The sequence below is a fragment of the Herpailurus yagouaroundi genome, unplaced genomic scaffold (genome assembly GCF_014898765.1).
Source record: "Herpailurus yagouaroundi ecotype Mexico unplaced genomic scaffold, PumYag 246, whole genome shotgun sequence".
NCBI lineage: Eukaryota > Metazoa > Chordata > Mammalia > Carnivora > Felidae > Herpailurus > Herpailurus yagouaroundi.
This window is the reverse complement of record NW_024412463.1, coordinates 1,728,913-1,749,918: the sequence shown is the minus strand read 5'-3', so window position 1 is coordinate 1,749,918 and position 21,006 is coordinate 1,728,913. Positions and strand designations below refer to the sequence as shown.

At 52.9% G+C, this 21,006-nt stretch overlaps 1 protein-coding gene and 1 long non-coding RNA gene across 4 annotated transcripts in view; one reads left to right on the top strand and one right to left on the bottom strand.

The window, feature by feature from the left end:
* The window catches only part of RIPOR3 (RIPOR family member 3), a 74,093-nt gene that overhangs the window by 11,906 nt on the left and 41,181 nt on the right, over positions 1-21,006 (top strand). The window lies entirely within an intron of this gene.
* Positions 11,037-13,746, bottom strand: LOC121019868 (uncharacterized). Its single transcript, XR_005785799.1, has 3 exons — positions 12,986-13,746; positions 11,428-11,511; positions 11,037-11,170 (listed from the first exon to the last, which is right to left on the bottom strand). It is a non-coding gene; the product is annotated as an uncharacterized LOC121019868 (long non-coding RNA).

Genomic DNA, 21,006 nt, shown 5'->3' with positions numbered 1-21,006 from the left:
TCCTTGACATCTGGTAACATTTTAGGAGTCCTGACTTGGGGTTACAGATTGGAAAATGGTCCATTAAGGTGTGATTTATTCGTCATCGGGACAATGCTGTTAAATGCTCACAAAGTGATTCACTCTGTCAGGTCCTCAACCCCCGACTTCTTGGGCTGGGCCGGGCTGGGCCAGGCCTGGCGAAGGCCTTTGCAGGCAGGATGAAGCTGTTTCTTTGACAGCAAGGGGAGCATGGGGTCCTGGCAGGGCTGGAATGGGGCCTGCCAGAGACGAACGAGTACACCGCCAGATGATGTATGACAGTTTACCTTTTAACACGCCTGTGTCACGGCCGCAGAAATAATTTGCTTTGGCTAATGGGAGACGGGTGCAATCAGGAGCCCCTCGAAGCCATGAGCTGGGAGCCACGAGGAAGGATTGTAATTTCCAACAACTGGGGCTTTGGGACTGGGAAATAGCCACTCTGTCAGCAGGAAGAGCCAGGAGCCTTCTCTTAGCCAGCAAGAAAGTTGGAGGCCCCTGGGCAGATCAGGGGCTATCCAAGAACAAAGCCAGCCTGCAGAACTTTGCAGGGGTGGGGGTGGGGGGGTGGAGGGCGGGGGAGGGTGTTAGCAGCTGAGAGAGTGGCTGGCAAGCCTGTAGGAGCCAGCCACATCACAGAGAGCACTGTCCCAAAGCCAGACTGCCTGGGTTCAAATCCTGCCTCTCCCACTGACCAGCTAGGCCTGAGACAGCCCCTCTGTAACACGGATTATAGCAGAACCTACCTTGGGGGCTTATGGGGATTTCTGGAGCTAATGGCACAGAGCAAATTCTCCTCTGCCAATCGTTGTGATGTATAGTATGGCATTGGTAGGGAAGACGCAAAATCAGGACGAGAAGGAAGGAGCCCTGTGCCTTCTGGCTGTGGGTCAGGGCCAGGCTCCTAACTTGCTCACGCACGCTGTGCAGGAGCTTCCTGCTAATACCTGCCCCTCACTGGGAGACCAGGGCCCATGTTCGCTGCCACCCAGCTTGGCCAGAGCCACGTGCCCAGAATCTAAGAAGTGGGATCGGCTTGAGTGGGGAGGACCCAGGAGGAGGAATGGGTCACCACAAGCCACTACCACGGGCTGGCAACCAGTCTCCATGCCTGTGAACACCAAGGGTCTGATTCGCATCCCCAGCTCAGGAGCGAGAGCAGGACAGACAATGGCCTTGTGGCCTCTGTGCCCCTTCTGCCCAAGTGGCTCCAACCCCAGATGAGATGGGGAACAGACGTACACATCTCTGGGCACTCAAAACTGGGGTTCAGAGGTGGGCACCATGACGGGTCCGGCTCAGGTCTGGAGGTGACACAGACCTGGGACAGGGAGGGCTGGACATGAGATTTGTTAAGACTCCCAGGCCCTGTGACATGTATCCAAGTCTAAAGTCTGTTCTGACTTGGAGTCAGGCATCCGTTGCCATGGGAAGGCTAAAGCCCCTGTCACCCCCAGGACCGATGCCCAGGAGCCGTGGCCAGCTCCTGGGACTCATGCCAGCTGGCTGCGGCTCTCCCACGGGGGTCAGTTTCTAGAGCTATCAGATGCTGTGGCTTGTTTGTCTCCACGGCGCCGAGCCTGGCCAGCTTTTGGGCAACAGCAGCCCCAAGGAGAACCTAATCCCCGAAGAAGGGATGGCAGAGCCCAGGGTAGGGATGGCTGGGTGGAGGGCGAAGGATGCTGGGCGCCCTGGCCACAGGCACCCCTGAGCACTGGTCCTTTCCAGCCCCAGGAGAAACCCGCTGGGACAAAGTGAGGGCGGGGGTGGGGCTTCACTTGGGTGCGGGCCCTTGTGGGGGGCCCCGCGGGGCACGCGGCCTTGGGGCCGCGGCCGGGGGGGGGGGGGGGGGCTCTTTACAGCTGCATTCTGTCCTACCCCTCGGGCTTCATTTCCTGATTGTGTAAACTCACTGCTCCAGCCAGGTGTCTCGTTCATTCATTCATTCATTCATTCATTCTCTTGGTCCTTACAATGAACCTGTAAGGTGGGGGTGCAGTTACGATGCCCCTTTTCGGATCAAGGAACACACATAAGGTTAAGTAGCTGGTTCAGGGGCACAGAGCTAATGAGGGGCTGGATCAGTTATCTACCTTGAGTAACACATGTCCCCACAGCTTAGCGGCTTAAAACAATACGCGTCTACGATCTCACAAGTTTCTGCGGGTCGGGGTGCAGGCGCAGCGGCCGGATCCTCGGCTTCAGGCTTCGTCACAGGCGCGTCGAGGTGTCGGCGGGGCTCCGGGCGTCTCAAGGTTCAGGGGCAGGATCCGCCTCCCAGTTCGCTCGGCGGTGCGGGCGGGACTCACTTCTTCTCGGGCGCGTGGCCCTCCGCTCCCCGCGTCTCCAGCGCAGCGAGCCGGCCAGGAGGGCGCGTGCGTGCGCCTGCCCGTGGGCGTGCGTGCGGGTGCAGGTGCGCGTGCGCGTGGGCGTGCGGGCGCACGTGGGCGTGCTTAGGGCTGCGCACGTGGGCGTGCTTAGGGCTGTGCACGTGTGTGTGCGCCCACGTGGGCAGGGTTGAGTCCCCAGTGGTGGAGGTGGCGTCGCGTCACTTTTGTCACTTTCCCTCCTTAGAGACAAGTCAGTGGGCCCGCTCGCGCTGAAGAGGAGGGCGAAGGCCAGGCGGCGGGACCCCCTCTACCCCCTTCCCCCAAGGAAGCGAGAAAAGAGTTCCGCCTCCCCCACTCCCAGACACGGGCCACCTGTTGGTCGCCGGTCAGAGTCAGCATTGAATGGCACCCTCACTGATCGAGGGGGTGTTTACGGAACGCCTCCCACCGTTCCGACAGGTGTGGTTCCGCCCCCAGGAGCGGCATCCTGGGGGACTGACGTTGAGGCTGCATCTTAGGCCACGCTATCACGTGCCTCTGCAGAAAAAAGTGTCCTTTCTTTGTATCCTGTAACTGAGCTGAGATTTCTCACAGACCCCAGTCCCGGGGCAATGAGGAAGAACGCTAGACTTAGTCTAATCTGGTCAATTGAATCTGATCCACTGCTTTAGGTCTTTAGGTCATGCTCGCTCTCAGATTTCCTTCTCCGTCCTCAGCCCCCCTAAGGTGGCACGGGGTCTGGAGTCCCAGGAGAGTCCCCGAGGCTCTTAGGCGGAGGTGGGGCGGCGAGGTCTCCAGGCACGTCTGTTGCCGGGGATCACTGCCGGCCTCGAACGCACGGTCTACGCCCCGAGCCCTGCCTGGCCGACTTGTCCCTTCCCTGGCTCAGAGCCCTCGCCTCCACCGCATCTGGACCCTGCGGGGCTGCCCACGACCCTAACAAAGCGTCTCCCCCATGAAAAGGAACATCCCGAGTCCCATCCCGGCCACGGGAGGACTCGTGTAGCCTCCTTGCAACTTGTAGCGTTTTCATGATCTCCCAAATTAAACTGGTGGACAGTGGCCTCCCCGCGACTTCCTCCTCCAGCCCCCAGAGGATCAGTGCAAAGCTCTGCCTTTGGGGCTGGCTCTACTGACATTAAACAAAGAAATATAATAAGTAAATAAATAATAAAGAAGTAGCTGACACTTAGAGTCATTATATATTAGAGTCTATACCAAGCAGTAACTCATTAGATATGCCTAGCAACACTGTGAGGAAGTAGCCTGTGTCCTGTTTTATACACGTGATCTTAGCCAAAAGGCCGAGAAGCGACGTGTCCCATTTTATAGATGAGGAGACTGAGGCACGGAGAAGTGAAATAATTTGTTCCTGGTCACAGAGCTCTTGGATGGCGGAACTGGGGTTTGAGCCCCAATAGCCCCTGTGTCCATACCCTGTGCCACCACCCTCCTACGTGCCTCTGCACTCGCTGGGCTGAAGCTGAGAATGAAGCTGAGATGAAGTCCTTCATCCCTGCGTGTGCTCCTGCTGCGTAGGGAGCAAGCCTGGGGGCATAGGTAAAGGGAGACCTCTGTTCTCTTGACAGTCTGGGAAAGTACTGTGCCTTTGCTATGCTAGTTGGTACCTAAAGGACATTCAATAAATGTTTTCTCACTGTGGTGGCCTTTAAGTCTACTGTCTTGTGGCAAAATGTGTTTTGATTTGTAAGGAGCTGAATATCGCCACGATCCTGCTTTTTGTCCTCTGTATGGATGAACATCTTCCCCAGGCAGATGGATAGCTGAGGACCAAGGGGAAGGACTGTTTACCCAAAGAGGCAAAGAGGAAAGCATGGTCCCATTTCTCAAACTGTTACCTGTTATAGAAACTATCACACACTTAAGTCGTCACACTTGTGGCAAATGTGCCGAAGGAGAAGCATTCAGAGCAGTGAGTGACAATTGTCTTAGTCTGTTCGGGTGCCGTGTAACAAAGTACCATGGAGTCGGTGGTCAGAGCCTCTGTCACATCTCAGTCCCTGTCTGTAGACTCCGGGACCTCAGATGCCTCCTGGGGAACAAAGATCAATCCCTCGCTTTTGAAAGAATCGGGCAGATAGACCTCCAAGGGTGGCCAGGCGGAAAATGGAGAGTCTCAAACCGGGGTGGCCGAATGCTGCGGAAGTTGCTTGCCATCAGTCTCCGTCTCTCTGTGTCTCTCTCTCCCCTCCATCCTTCTTCATTTCTGCCCTAAGCCAATCTTGTTCCTGGTCACGGAGCTCTCATACGGCAGAGCTGGGATTTGAACCCAGCGGAACCCACAGGAAGATGTGCATCCACGCAGAGGAACAAAAATCGTGAGAATGCCACGACTACTAATACAAGTGCTCCCGTTGACATTGACTATGTCAGGCTGTGCAAGCGTTAGAATGTTGAATTCTCCGAAACAGCCCTCCATAGCGGGTGGTATTATCATCCCCGTTTTGCAGAAAGTTGAGGCTCAGAGAGGTTAAGCAACTTGTCCATGATGACACAGCAAGAATGTGACAGACTAGGTTTTGTCCCCGGATCTGTTCGGTACCAAAGCCTTTGCTCTGTTCCCACCGCCGAGGTTCCTGAATGGGGAGGCGGGAAGGGAAGGGAAGAATTTGCCCCAGGAAAAAACTTCATGAGCCAGACTCCGGAAATGCCCAGAGCTGTTAGTTCCCATGCCAAGGTCCCTGCCTTCCTCTCACTGTGGAGGGGCCCCGGCCAGGAGGCTGAGCTGTGGTGAGGCTATGTTAAAACTTACAGCAGGAGCCCAATTCTGAAATGTTCTAGGACAGGCAGGGAAGTTTCCTTTGGGGACAAGGTGGAGAGGTTCCAGTCCATTTAACTGGAGGAGACGGGTGGGGGTGGAGGGATGTTAATGTTGCTGGTTGCTGGTTAATGTTCTTTCCCAAGGGTATTTATGATTTATGCCAATGTGTTTAAACAAAATTCAACCAAGCTGGATTCCATGCCCTAAGAAACTAAGGAAAAAGCATTCACGAAAACTACATTTTGAGGCGAATAAAAAGACATTCCAGACAACTCGCCCCCTTTTCGACTCTACTTGTCCAAAGCTGAGGCTATCTTATCACAAAGACCCCTCAGCAGGTGTCTCCCAGTCTTCTGCATTTGAAGAAGCTGGTGTCCTTTCTCGGCATTCTAGGCCTCTTGTTTGGGTGGCTCAAACGAAAACAAAAGCAAAGCCCCAAACGTCCTCACTCTCATACTAGCCAAACCCTTTTTTGGTCCTCATTTTGGGAAAAGGAAAGAATCTGTGCATTAGGACCCTTTGAGTTACGAATGACAAAGCCCCGATTCATACTGCGGAAGCAAAAAAGAGAATGCGTTAGCTCATGTAACTTAAAAATCTAGAATTAGGTTTAGCATCAGGTGTTGCTGGATCCATCGGGGTGGGTGGGAGTAGGGGGTCGTGGGGCTGATTTTCAGTGACCCAGTTCAGTGGAAATTTCCTTGGTGGAATCCATCATCGTGGCTCTAAGGAAGTGGCGATCTGGACGGGCCTCGGTGATGGGCACTGAGAAGTGTGGTGCTGTTAGGAGAAAGGCCACATCAGCGGAGAGCTCTCCTGAAGTTTTGCGTGATCCAATGAGATCTTAAGACTCTGAACCATTTCGGGCTTTGAGGAACCTTACAGAGCCCCTAGCTTGGGGTGCCGACTACGTGGCACCAAATACACCCTCCTTTCCGTCCTTCGGGTCTTGGAAGACGTAGCTAATCGACCAGCACTCAGTGAGCCCAAACACAGCCTCAGAATCCACCCCGAGGCTCCACCAGAAGCAACCTGTCTCCTCCGCCAGTGGGTGTTGAGGGGGTGTTTATGGAGCGCCTCCCACCGTTCAATTTCTCTAACGTGAGCCGAGACTTACCTGCAATTTCTGTTCTCGGCCGATGGAGATAAGGAAACGGAAGCGCTGAGGGTTGGCCAGTGTCATGTAGGAACTCAGTGACCGGACCTCCCGACCCTTGGGCAGCCTCCTTTCCTGTGGCGTTCTCCTGATTCTAGCACAGAGAGGAGGCCCGTCCCTGAGTGGAGATTTCCACTCTCGACTGCTGCTGCACAAGGCAAACAAAGAGACTCGAGGTCAGAGGAGAGCCAGAGAGCTTAGCCGCTGACCTCTCTTGCCGAGCGCTGTCTGGAGACGAGCATGGGTGGGAACCGAGAAGCACGTGGGCTTCCTGCCCTCGGATCATTCCCAGAGAGGACAGGGTGTGCACTTGGGACAATGTCACGCTGGAGGCTGAGTGGCATACATCAATGCCTGTCATGGCTCCCTCGGTTGAGCCCCCGGCCCGCAGACAGGTGGAAACTTCTGGTCTACAACAAGGCCCCCCACCCCTCCCCAAGGTCCAGGTGAGAAAACTGAGGCTCAGCAAGAACGGATTTCCCCCAAGTCACACAGCCGGTGAGCTGCGGGGCCAGGACTCAAATCCATCCCGGATTCCCGTGCAGCTGACTCCTCCGGGAGCCTGCGGGAAGTGCTAGGAACCGGATGGTGGAGGCGGTGGGGCATCTGAGAGGAGGGTCCTGGCTGGACCCCCTGGACGGAGAACCACCCAAGGGGGCTGTGCCCAGAGGCCTCTGACGGTTCCCGCAGGTGTAGGACCACCGTGATTATGGCAGCACCTGTGACGTCCACTCCCCGGGCTTAGACCCAGGTCCAGCGTCTGGCCCTTGAGAAGCACCCAGTTTCACAGATGTGGCCAATTTTTATTGCTTATTTCCTCTTGGAGACCTACTTTTAATTTCTCTGGCTTTTCCCTTCTTCAGGGGGTCTGGTCCTCATCAAGACAGCCCTGTCTGACGACAAAAGCAGAGGCTTCCAGGTGGGCTGGACGCACCCACGCCTCCGGTGGGTCTGGCAGAGGCTGGAAGGAGAGTCAGGTTTGTGGCCAATCCTTTTCCTCATCAGCAGTCAGCTCCCTGGAGCCCCTGAGAGAGGCTCTGGAGGGGCTGCTGATGGCGGAACCAGCTGGAAGGGAAGTGCGAGGGCAGATGTGGCCGCAGCGAAAGCCCGCGGTCGCCAAGCTTCACTGCAGTGAGTTGGAAAAGGTGCCCCACTTGGAGCCATGAGACCCAGGCCCAGGTTCCGGGGCCACCACTCACTGCTAAGCCCTTTTGCCTCGGTGAGACTCAGTTTATCCCCAGTAGTGCCTTGCACCCTGAGGCACTGCCTGTCCAGTGGATGTTACTTGTCCCTGTTGTTGGCTAACCTCACTGCGGACAACAGCTGTGCTGTGGGGGCCCAAGGGAAACAGAAGACATATTTCTGCCCCAGCCGCAGCCTGGCCCTTCTCTCTCAGGCCCCGGAACTGCCCTTAGCCTCAGGAGTTCCTGGCTTCACCCTTTGTCCAGGACCTTCGGAGAGATTCTGATAACAGCAGTTCGGAGGCGGAGAAGTTCGGGGACAGCATGTCCCTGCAACAAAGTCCTAACCTTCTTCTCCCTCCTCCAAGTGCTTCAGACCAGAAGAGGGGAACTTGTTACTTGGGACATGCAGGGACACTGCTTGGAATCCTAAACTCTGCCAAAGGGTTTCTGCCTGCTTTGGTGTGGTTCCGTGTCATACGTCTAACAATTTCAGGTAAAAATGGGACACATGGGAAAGTTATAGAGATGTTCCTTTTGATCATAAAAGAAAAAAAAAAAAAAAAAAAAAGGAAAAACCCCAGACAACCTAACAAGAGTAATTTGAAGAAAGATTTTGTCGGCTTGTGTAATGGAAAAGTCAGTGGTAGGGTGGGTTTCAGATAAAGTTTGATCCAGCCACTCAATACTTACACTGGGATCCAGAGTGCCCCAGCACCAACCCCTTTTCTATATACATCTGTGTGCATATGCCCCCCAGAATGGTTACCCCGACCCCCAATATCCATGACCTTTCAGCTCAAGTGTCGAGGGTCCGAGGCGTGTTCAGATATCGGTGGCCGGACCACAAGGGTCACATGTCTGTTCCACTTCAGTAGAGGCAAGATGTCTGAGAAGCCCTCCCAATACCTCCTGGAGAAGTGGGGGCTCAGCCCTGGCAATGCCCCCCCTTGACCGGAGACTATCCGAAGAGTCTTGTTTTGTTCTTAATTCGTAACTTCAGGAAAATTTTAAGTTTGGTTCTGGTTAGAATTTTCTTGTCTAGCTATTTCCTGAGGCTCTGTTTCTTGTTCATTTAGGAGGAGAAACGCAGACTTGGGCTCTGCTACGTATCTGCACTGCCAGTGGGTCCAGGGTCACCCAAATGGCTGCTGACAGGTCGGGGGGGGGGTGGCTTTTCCAAACAAATCTGCATTATTTTATTACTTTCATACCAGGAAGGAGGTTTGATCTTCCGCACCTGCACTTACGTCATCGATTAGGCTGGAAGAACTTGTTTGGCCAAATTTAGAACCCACAAGAAGGTCAGAGGATAAATTTAGAACTGAACTCTGAACTTTGAGGGCCAGCCTGGCACTGCTAATTCCGCCTGCCCCCTTGAGTTGGGTTGCTTTTCCCTCTGACTCCTGTGTCCACAGAGTGCTTGTGGCATCACAGGCTTGAAGAGTAAGACCTGGGATCTAGGCCTGTCTCTACTTCTCAGAGCTGTGTGACTCTGGGAAAAGTATTCAACCTCTCTGAGCTTCAGTTTCATTATCTTGTAAAGAATGAGGGTGGCAGTGGGTAATAAAAACATCTACCTTGGGGCGCCTGGGTGGCTCCGTCGGTCAAGCGTCCGACTTCGGCTCAGGTCATGATCTCGCGGTCCGTGGGTTTGAGCCCCGCGTCGGGCTCTGTGCTGACAGCTCAGAGCCTGGAGCCTGCTTCCCTCTCTCTCTGCCCCTCCCCCGTTCATGCTCTGTCTCTCTCTGTCTCAAAAATAAATAAAGGTTAAAAAGAAATTTTAAAAAAAATCTACCTTACAAAATGCTAGGAAGATTAAGATTTTTTGTTGTGGTGGTGGTGAAATATACATAACATAGAATGTACCACATTACCCATTTTAATAATTTTTTAAAAAGTTTATTAATTTTTGAGAGAGAGAGAGAGAGACAGAGAGAGTGCAAGTGGTGGAGGGTCAGAGAGAGGGAGACACAGAATCCGAAGCAGGCTCCAGGCTCTGAGCCATCAGCCCAGAGTCTGACGCGGGGCTCGAACTCACAGACCGTGAGATCGTGACCTGGCTGAAGTCGGACGCTTAACCGACTGCACCACCCAGGCGCCCCTATAATTTTTTTTTTAATGTTTCACATTACCCATTTTTAGGTGTGCAGCTCTGTGGCGTTAGGAACATTCACGTTGCTGAACAACAATCACCACCATCCGCTCCAGAACTTTTTCATCTTCCTCAGCTGAAACTCCGTCCCCATTAAATGCTAACTCCTCAATCCCCCTTCCCCAGGCCCACCCTACTTTCTGTCTCCGTGACTTTGCTCTCAGGACGTCATCTAGGAGGAATCGTACAATAATCGCTCTTTTATGACCGGCCTACTTCATTTTGCACAATGTCCCCAAGGTTCCTTCACGTTGTAGCCTTCCCTGTAGAATTCCCCTCCTTTTTAAGGCGGAACAGTATTCCGTTGTGTGGCTAGGCTGCATTTTATTTATCTATTCATCCGGTGATGGACACTTGGGTCGCTTCCACCTTTCGGCCATTGTGACTAACGTTGCTGTGAACACGGGTGTGCAGATATCTGTTCAAGTCTGGGTACAAACCAGAAGTGTGATTAAAATATTGCCTGCAGAGCCCTTAGCGCGTGCTTGGCATATAGTAACCATTCAGCCCTGTAGCTGATAAAACTAGCGTTAGGAAAATAGTGGGGGAAGTGTTTTGAAATGCAAATTAAAGAATGAAATGTCAAGTGAGCAACAGCTAAAAAGTAATATTCCTCCGTGCGGTTGGGGTCTAGTGGGATGTGTAATGACGTACAAAAATTATATATCTTCCTCCCGTAAAATAGGTACCATTTATGGAGCACCTACTATGTGCTGGAAACTCTGCTAAGCTCTGTATACATTTCCTCTCATCTCCTCCTCCCACCCAAAGGGGCGGGCCTATTACTCCATCTGACAGATGAGGAAACAGAGGTTCCAAGTGGTAACATGACTCTCTAGGTCTCGCGGCCAGCAAGGGGCAGAGCTGGGATTCAAACCCCAGCCCTCGGCTCCAAGAGTAGAAAAGCACTGGAAAAAAGTGCGCAGTAAAGGCTGATCGGCCCCCGGGGGGGAAGGGAGTGCTTACTTTTCTCCTCACATTGGTGTGTATTTTTGCCCCAAACCAGGGGGGAGAAAAAGCGTGTATTAAATTGGACACACGCGCGTGCGCACGCACACACGCACACAGCCCAACGCAGGAGAAGAGACAAAGCCAGCAGTAGCCAAAACTCTGCTCGATCGATGCAGACTGTTACAGGCGCAGCTTTCCAAAAAGCAGAGCTCAGTGAAATAAATATTTTTCCTGTGAGAAGAGGCTTAAGTTGGCGATCGTAACAACCCCCCGATTCATTCCAGATCCGCTCAGAGTGGCTGGCGTCAGGATGCCCATCTTGATGTACTTAGCATCACTTAGTAACTGCAGCGTGCCTGCGTGTCTGGCTGGTTTCTCCCAGGCAGCAGTGTGCCAGGGTGGCTGGGCAGGGGGGCAAGAAGGAGTTTGTCTCTGGAGAATGCTCTCCCCACTCCTCCCGAGCTCCCACAGCTCCTTGGGGTCCCTAACTTTCTTTCCCTGGTAAAGCAGCACCATTTGATCTAAAGTGGAGGGCCTGAGAATTCAGCCTCTTTTCTTGGCAAAGGCTCCGTTCTTTCGGTCCTTGGAGACAGTCTGTGGGAGGAATTTAGAATCAGGGACTTTGAAAACACATACACGTGAAGAAGCCTGGGTTATCTCAAAAGCTGGGAGCTTTACAACCCAGACAAAAATTCATTGATTGACGGAGTGATTCATTCACTCAGTTGCATGCTCAACAATGCTTTATTGGGCTACCTCCCAAGGGTTAAGATTTGGTACAAACTTAGTATAAGACAGTACAAAGCTTCTGGAGGTACAAGGTTCATTCATTCGTTCATCCATGCACTAACTGACTCGTTCAGCGGGTATTTACTGAATGCCTCCTAGGTTCCAGGTCCTTTCCTGGTAGTGCTGGTCCATTAAGAGCGTGCACTCTAGGTGGGGTGACAGACAGAAGGCAAGGAAAATACAGTGAGTAGGATATCTGCTGGTGTTCAGTGCTAAAGAGAAAAATAAAGGAGTGATGGGAAATTGGGAAATGGGAGGGCAGGGCTGGTCCCACTTAGATGAGGGGCTGGGAGAGGCCTCACTGGGAGGTGATATTTAAGTCCCAAGCTGCAGGAGAGGAGGGAAGATGATTCAGGAGGGGCACGTATCACGTAACAGTGACTCGCAGATCATGTGAGTCCCCTTTCAATTATCTTTCAGTCCCGATTAGGCCAAAGAGAAAGTCTTTTTGTTGTTTGTACGTCCTTCGTGCCTCCCTAAGACCTACTAATCTCCCCACTTTGAAAGAACAGGCTTAGCAGGTAACATGCCTACCTGCGCTTGAACATGGCCCTGGGTTCGGTGTGAATATTTCCCACTTCCTGTTTATGTTTTTGTTGATGGCAAATGATGCAGGCTCTTCTTTTACAGTTGTGATTCAATTGTCCTTCCAAAACAGCCTTCGTTTTTGAAAAGCGAGTTGATTTTTTAAAAAGTATTCAGGGGCACCTGGGGGGCTCAGTCGGTTAAGCGTCTGACTTCGCCTCAGGTCGGCTCAGGTCATGATCTTGTAGTTCATGGGTTCGAGCCCCGCATCGGGCTACCTGCTGTCAGCACAGAGCCTGTTTGGGATCCCTTGTCCACCCCCACCCCCCTGACCGCCCCTCCCCTGCTCTCTCTCTCTCTCTCGCTCTCTCTCTCTCTCAAAACTAAATACGCTTGAAATAAATAAATAAGTAGAAATAAATAAATAAGTACCACAGGCGGTACTGCTGTGTGGGGAAATCGTAACGGCGGTAAATGCATGAAATTTGGGACACACTAAGCAAGACGTAACCCTTCTCCTCGCGCTGCTTGGAGCCTGGCTCGGGAAATGAAATCTTTTGAGTGGGATTCAGTCTGCCGAAGGCCTCCGGAAGAGGATGGAGCTTCCCATGGCTAGGGTGGATCGGGGAAGGGGGCTCAGAAAAGGTGCTGCTGGGGGCCTGCTTCGAGGCGAGGGCCAGCGCTCGGACCCGCCCGCGAAGGGCCAGCAGGGCATTGCAGGAAACAGCAGGAGCACCGTAAGCCAAGGTCCAAGGTCGAGGGGGTGGAAGGATGAAGAAAACCAGCCAGGCAGCGGATAAGGGAGCAGAGTTGCTTGAGGAGGCAGACTCTCCGGAAACCGCCCCAAATCTGTGCTAGTCCAGTGACTAATCCTAACGCGAATGCTAAAACGTCTCTTTACGGAGCACTGCTTTCTTGCGTTGTCTCATGCAATCTCAGCAGACCCGCGACGGAGTGCTGTTGTTATGGCCCCATTGTACAGATGGGGAACTTGGGGGCACAGGCCAAGTCACCTGCCCAAGGCCGCGCGGCCAGCAATGACCTGTCGAGACTTTTTTAAGCCTATTTTTGAAAATCGAACTAGAACTCACGTACCATGAAGTTCACGCTTTCAAAGTGCGCTGCCCCCGCAAAAAAACCCCATCCCCATTAGCAGCCGCCACCCCCTCCCATCCTTGTCTGCCCCCAGCCTCTGGCAACCACTAATCTATGTTCCGTCTCTATGGATTTTTGCCTGTTCTGGACATTCCCTAGAAATGGAATCATATATTACGTGGCCTTCTGTGTCTGGCTTCTTTCATTCAGCGTAATGTTTTCAAGACTCATCCACAGGGCGACATATACGGCTGCCTCATTTCTTTGTACGGCTGGACGTTAGCCTGTTGTATGGATATACCACGTTTCGTTATCCACTCGTCGGCTGAGGAACATTTGGGTAGTTTTGGCTCCTGGGCCATCGAGAGTAAAGCTGCTTTGAACATTCGCGTGCAGGCCTCGCGCGGACGTATGTTTTCGTTTCGCTCGGGTGCACGTCGGGGAGTGGAATTGCTCAGCTCGGTCTTGTAACTCGGTGCTTAACCACTTGAGGGACAGCCAAGCTGTCTTCAGAGTGGCCGCACGTCTTACGTCCCCGCCCGCGGTGTCCAAGGGGCCGATCTGTCCACGTCCTCGCTGGCGCCTGTTGTCCGTCGCTTAGGTTACGGCCATCCTCGTGGGGGCGGAATGAATCTCACTGCGGATTCGATTTGCTGGGGAAGAAGCCAAGTGGCGTTTACTTAGAAACTTGAAGCGTCCACTGCTGGTTCCCGGGTCCGAGGGAACAGAGAGGCAGGTGCGCTGATTGAGTCTGGACGTGAGGGTCGGTGGCCAGGGTTGGGGACTGCTCGGAGGACCGGGCCGCAGGAGCAGTTGGAGGGGTTGCGGGGTTCAGAGCCTAGGGGAATCTGGGGGTGCGGTGGGGTTGGTGGAACTGGGAGACTGGAGCTTCCTGTCTCCCTGGGTCCCGGATCAGCCTCTTTTCAAGGAAGGAGGCTTGGCCCCAGGCTTCCTTTACCCAGAATGAGACAGGAGCTGAGTGGCAGATCTCCTCCTCGGAACAGCCAGCGCAGAGGGCGTCTCGAGGAGGGAACTGCACCAGGGCTCTCTGTGCCCCCCGAGGATGTCATGCGGTACCACCTACTGTCTCCAAAGTTTTGGCTTTCCGGGTCCTGATTCCCCAGGGGAATCCTGTAACTCCCAGGACACTGGGTCAGGGCTCATTCCCATGTCCTTGGTGTAGGGGACAGGGCTCTGGAGACCACAGGTGCGCTGTCGTTAGCTCTCAGCTCATTTCTAATCATTCACACGTTCAGTGCTCGTGTTTCTCGAGCATTTCCTACGTGCCCTTATGACGTACCCTGCTCCGAAGCTTCATGCACATGTAATTTCCACCCCCGTTTTACAGATGAGGAAACAGAGGTTCTGGGAGGCGAGGGAGATAGTGTGGCCAAAATCACACAGCCGGTGAACGGTATGGTCAGGATTTGAGCCTCGTCTCCAGCCACTAGGCGCACGGCGAGCCTTCCATTTTAAGGCTTCCCTCGGCAGAGTTTGTTGGTCTCCTACCGCCGTGGAACGAGCTGCCACAAACCCAGCAGTTTAACCCAATCCCCGTTTAGGAGCTCCCGGTTCCGGAGGGCAGAAGTTGGTGGGGCTCGGGTCTCTGCGGAGGGCATTGCCAAGCTGGATTCAAGATACCAGTCAGGCTGGGTTCTTGTCCGGAGGGGTCTGGGGACGAATCCGCTTCAAGATCACTCTTGTGGGCGTTATTTGGCCCCATGTAGCTACAGGACTGAGGTCCCCGCTTCCTTATTCGCTGCCAGCCGGGGCCACCTTCAGCTTCTAGAGGCCCTCAGGATTCCTTGCCCCACGGCCTCCGGTCTTCAAAGCCAGTGATGCAGACTCTCCCTCACACCGAATCCCTCCCCTACTTTAAACATCTTTCGGCTAGAAGAGCCGGTCCTGTTTAAGGGCTCACCTGATAAGGTCAGGCCCACCCAGGATAGCCTCCCTTTCGCCATAGAAGGTAACACAAGAGCCCATTATATTTACAGGGTCCATCCACACTCAAACGAGGGAGGATTATGCAAGGTCAGAGGTCACTGCGGGCCATCTTAATATTCTGCCTGCCGCAGAAGATCTTAGGTTCTAATAATGATGATCACAATAGCTACAGTTATACCGATACATCTTTTCATTTGTTAGCGCTTCATGGCTCTCAGACCGATTCTACATCTGTAATCCCGTTGGAGCCCAACAGCAATGCTGTGGGGTCTGTGCTTTATCCCCATTTTACCCACCAGAGAGAGGAGAATGCCTACCTAGCCCAGCAAGGGCTGACGTCCAGATTTCTGACCCCCAGCCCGGGGCTCTTGGCGCCCATAGTACCCCTGCCTCCCATTAGAACCCTCAGACCGCTTTGCTGTCCCTGGAAGGGACGAAGCATCATTTCCAGGCAGCCCAGCCTACAGGGAGTACTTCCTTGTAAACTCGCCACATTGGGTCATCGAAACTCCAGCTTTTACAGGAATTGCCACTGGGCTGGGCAAACCTCACCTCATTTAGCAGGAAAAAACCAATAAAGCCAGAGGGGCGCAGAATCAAAACAGCATGTGTGCAGGAAGGGCCCAGCTTGGCAGGGGCCCAGCCTCCCCGCGGGGGAGGCGGTTTGGCCGAGGCTGTGAGGCGCTGGCCAAAAGCGAGGGGCCACGCGCTCCAGGGGACAATGTGTCAGGTAACAGTCACCACTGCCCTGTGTCAGCGGGCGCCAGGCATTCGGATCCCTCAAGCGTCAGCCCCCAGAGGCCCACATCTTCTAGACTTCCTGTGGGGTACCCCCTTTTATATTTAAACCAAGGCCCGAGACCCCAGTGAGAAACCCAGGACCCTGGCCCCTACCCTCTCCCTCACGGCCCCCAAGGATTCTTGAGGGTCTTAACATTTCTTCTAGGTACCTTTGTGCTGACATGTTAATTTTTAAAAATCCTCCACTCTTCCAAAATTGCTGTCTTTCCCCCCTTTATCCCCATGTTGGACACTGCTCCAATTCTTTCGTTTTTCCTAAACTATTGCTGACACAAGCCTGCTGGGAGAGCGGACTCTAGAGACAGCTGCTGGGAGCCCGTGAAAAGAATCTGGTGAATTTGAGCCGAGGGGGTCTCCCAGAAGGTCACCGGGGGTGCGCACAGGCCTGGAATACAGTAAATGGGCAAAAACTAAGTCCTCACGGGGCCTGGATGGCTCAGTCCGTGGAGCCTCTGACTTCAGCTCAGGTCATGATCTCGTGGTTCATGAGTTCGAGCCCCACAGCAGGCTCGCTGTCGTCAGCCTGTCAGTGCAGAGCCCGCTTCAGATCCTCTGTCCCCCTCTCTCTGCCCCTCCCCCACTTGCGCTCTCCCCTCCCGTAAATAAATGAACAAGCAGCTAAGTGCTCAGAAGGAAAAAGGGGTGCCTGCCATCAGGAGGAGAGAAAGTCTACGGAATTCGGGGTAACGGGAAGCCAGGGGGAGCACACTTGGAAGTAAATTTCAGAATCCCCATCCCAAAATTTCATTGCCTGGAGAATTTCACGTCTCATTCCCTCCCATCCCCCAAAGCCCTCCCCTTCTCCAGCTGTCAGTCACCAACAAGCACATTTCTGTGTTTTCTCCCACCCACCAATGCTCGGGGCCCACCGTGACACATCTAGAATCCCCTTAGCCTGCTGCATTAAACAAAGTGTTTTCTACCCGTTATGGTTGAAGTGTGTCCCCCCCCCCCCCGCCCCAAGAGATCTGCTGAAGTCTTATCCCCTTGTACCGATGCATGTGACTTTCTTTGGAAATAGGGTCTTTGCAGCTGTAATCAAGCTAAGATGAGGTCACTAGGGTGGGCCCCAGTCCAGTGACCGTGTGCTTAGAACAAGAGGGAAATGCCTTGTGAAGGCAGAGACCCCTGGGAGGAGGTCACGTGACCCAAGAGGCAGAGACTGGAGAGGTGTGGCTAGATGCCAAGAAGGCCCAAGGACAGACGACCACCAGCAACAGCTGGGAGAGGCAAAGAAGGACCCTTTCCTAGAGACTTTAGAGGGGACAGGGCCCTGCCGACACCTTGATTTTGGACTTCTAGCTTCCAGAAGAGACCATACATTTCTGTTGTTTTAAGCTACCTGCTTTATGGTCCTTTGTTACAGCAGCCACAGAAAACTAATACACTTCCTCTGGTCTCTAACCTTGTGGCACAAAGCAGTAGACAAAGCTATAAATCAGGGCGCCTGGGTGGCTCAGTCAATTAGGCCTCTGACTATTGATTTAGGCTCAGGGCATGACCTTGCAGTTCGTGAGTTTGAGCCCTGAACTGACAGCACAGAGCCTGCTTGGGATTCTCTCTCTCTCTCTCTCTCTCTCTCTCTCTCTGCCCCTGCCCATCCCCTCTCAAAAAATAAATAAATAAACTTAACAAAAAGCTATAAGTTATAGTTTGGTTTTTCCTTTTAATAAAGAGAAAACTGTAAAAGGAGTAATGTAAAAGGAGTAATGTAATGTCGATGATTTTATAGATGAGGAAACCAAGGCTCAGAAGTTAAGTGACTTGTCTAAGTCGCAGAGCCAGAAAGAGGCAAAGTCTGAACTTGAACTTGTTTTTTTTGGACCTCAAGACTTATAATCATCACCCTCCCTGTGGATCTGTGGATGTGTATCTCCTGAGTTATTGCAGGGTCCCCAACTCCTGGTCCCCAGATATCACCCTTCTTTATTACACGAGCTCAAAACTTAGGACTATCCTTGTCCTTATGGGAAGCACCTGTTCCAGCTACATCTTCTGTAACATGAGCCCTCTCTCCCTGGTGATTTTCATTACAAAATCGGAGATGCGTTCCCACCAAACTCATCTCCCAGTAGGCCAAGTAGGAATGTTTGGCAAAAAAGGAATTAATTGATATAAACAGCTTGTAGTACACAAACTCCAGAGTCTGCCTGGAGGGTTTTGCAACACTTTTGGAAACTCCAGGATTACAATTCCAGCACAAACTGTTTATTTCAGGCTGTTAAGCCACATACATATCCTGTATGCCTGAGAATCCCCTGGCTTCTCTGTGAACATAGGGAACGGAGCCCCTCTCTTTTCTGTGGGCGTTTTTAGTGGCTGGTAGAGCAGGGCTGCAATACCTGGGGAGACCAGTAGGGGTCTTTTTCCAACAGGAAATGGATTTAAGGCTGAAGATTCTTGAAACTGAAGGCTTTGGGTTCTAGAAAATAAGCCTGTTCCTTTGGGAGGAAATCCACTCTCCTTACACTGCGGGTTAACCACCTGGCATAAAGTCACTCAGTCCTGAGAACGGGGCAAGAAAAGTTGTGAAAACATCTGACTTTTCCTGCCTCCCTGTCCCAGGGTGGCACTGAGCTGGGGTCAGGGGGCCTGGGACAGCCTGTCTCTGCAGTTGGTACCAGGGGGGAAAGGAAAGCCAAAACGGCAGGCTGGCTTGCTTTGTCTCTTGTAAACAGTTTACCTTGGGATGACCAGATGGCTCATCTCTCATTGAGCCCTTGACCATTTCCGGTGCTGTTAACAGCCTCCATCAGCAGTCTCCGTCCACCAGCCCACATGCCTGCACAGAAGTCCCGGGACCTGCCGGCGGGGGAGCTCGGGCATCCAGGAGGCTGACTCTGCACCACTGGGCCATGCATCTCAGCCAGACGCAGGGGCTGGGGTTACAGGCAACCGTGGGGTATAGAAGGCGTGTGAACAACCGCAGTGAGTGGGCTTGAAATGTTCATACTCACCGGGCTCCTGAGTTACAGCCCCTCACCCACCCAGGGTCCTCCCGTGTGGTCCCTGTGCAGCCTAGCTCCTCACCTGTCACCACTTAAGTGCTCAAAATGTGTTTGAATGCCAGTATTTCCCCCCGGCCCACCCCGCCCCGGCTGTGTGAGTTTGGCAAAACCCTTTGCCCCCTCTGAGCCGCAGCACTGCAAGTTGTAAACAGAGAGGGGGGATGACAACCCGTCCCGCCTGCCCTCCAGGCTGGGTGGGAATGGGTGGAAATAGGAGGGATGGTGAGTGTCAAGGCTTTGAAAGTCCTCCCCCACCCCACCCCCAACCTACCCCCTGCCTTTTCTAGGACAAGCCCCAGTTGTGATTAATTTTTTAGGGCGCGAAAGGAGCACAACAGGTGCTCTTGTCTTCCTGGGCAGTGCGTAGGGAGCTCCTGACCATCCCGATCTGGGTTCCATCCTTAGGCACTGCTGAACGAGGCCTCTCTGCAGGCGGGTGCCTCTTCAGAGCTTTGTGGGCGCAGTTCCGGGGGTGAGATTTTAGTTAGATGTATCCAGAAGCTGCAAGCCTGGGGAAGGGTGTAAGAAACCTGACGGACACTTTCAGGTGGAGGCAGAGGGTGAGGTGGAGGCAGAGAGGTGATGGGGGCTTGGCCCAGGGGGAGGGGGATGCAAAGGAGGGGACGGATTCAGGGTGTTTCTGAGAAGCAGAGCAGACAGTGAAAGCTCTTGGCCAAGGGCCTCTATGGAGGAGGGAGATTCTCTTGAGGGCTTTACAGCCTGGCGAGGGAGACAAAATTCTCACCCAGGGAGCTAGACTTCAGTGGTCTAGAGAGTAGAAACTTAATCTTAGAGGTGGAGAAAGAAAGTTCCAAACTCTTAAAACATAGAAGGACAATGTTGACAGATCTGGTCACATAAATATTTGAAGCTTCTGTCACACACACACACACACACACACCATTAGGAACAAGTTAAAAAGCACGTGAGGGGCTGGGAGAAAACTAGAAGTCACTAAGAATAGCTAGGTAGCTGGATAAAGGATTATGAACTGAGAAGTCGAGAAGAGGAGATTCTAAAGATAATGAGCATATAGAAATACTCGATCTCGTGAGGACCCAGGGAAAGGAGGGTGAAAAGCCCACTTGCCCCCCCCCCCCAAAACAACACTCAGAGTGAGGTGGGAGAAGGAAGGGATCCAAGTTGATAAGAAGAGGAGAATCTAAACAGTGCTCAGTGGGAGACTGGGGGTGGTGGTGGCCCAGAGACTCCGTGACATCAGCCAGGCCCCTGACAACTCCAGAAACCTGGCAGTTAGGGCCTGTGGATAAGAGGCTGACCTGGAAGCCAGGCTGCCTGGGTTTGACTTTCCAGATCCCAAGGGCCAGAACAGGACAAAGTGGAACCCACGGCATCACGTTTTGGTGAGGGTCAAAAGAGCATATCGAGGTCAAGTGTAAGGCCTGGGCAGGAGGAGCAGGGAGAGTGGAGGGTAAACCAGAGCAGGGGGAGGGAGGAGAGATGGGCTCACTGCATCTGTAGAATAAAGGTGTGGGTGGGAAGGAGCTGGGGAGGAGCCTGTGGGCTGGAGATGGCAGGACTGTTCTGGAGTCAGACAGGTTTGAAGGAGGGCTAGCAGAGGGCAAAGGGCAGGGCCCGTGGTGACTTTCTTGAGTCCCCAGCATCTTGGCCTTCGCAGGACTCTTCCTGTATAAGAAATATTAAATAGTGTATTTACCACTGAATTGGCCTCAGGATGGATAAAACACACGTTATTAATATAGAAATAGTAACACATATACACTATAATATAAAACATTCTGTTTAACATAAACATTCATTTCTTTTTTTTTCAAGGCAGTTTTTTTTTAAGTTTATTTACTTCTTTTGAGAGAGAGACAGAGGGAGAGAAGGAAGGGCAGGGGCACAGAGAGAGGGAGAGAGAATCGCAAGCAGACTCCATGCTGCCCGCACAGAGCCCAACACAGGACTCGATCTCATGAACCTGGAGATCATGACCTGAGCCGAAATCAAGAGCTGGACGCTAAAAAACAAACAAACAAACAAACAAACAAACAAACAAAAAGTTGGACACTTAACCGACTGAGCCACCCAGGCGCCCCTGAAAGTTCATTTCTTATCTTCTGATTTTAAAAGTAATCCACCCATTTTCGTGGGCCCCGTGCACGAGTCCCCGGTGCTCTGGGAAGGGAACCTAACTGCAGAGGTGAGCAGAGACAGCAGTCGGGAATGGCATTCTTTCTCTGTCCTGACGGTGTAGGGGAGGTGGCTCTGATGTCCAGCTGTGCGGGTGGGTAGCAGGGA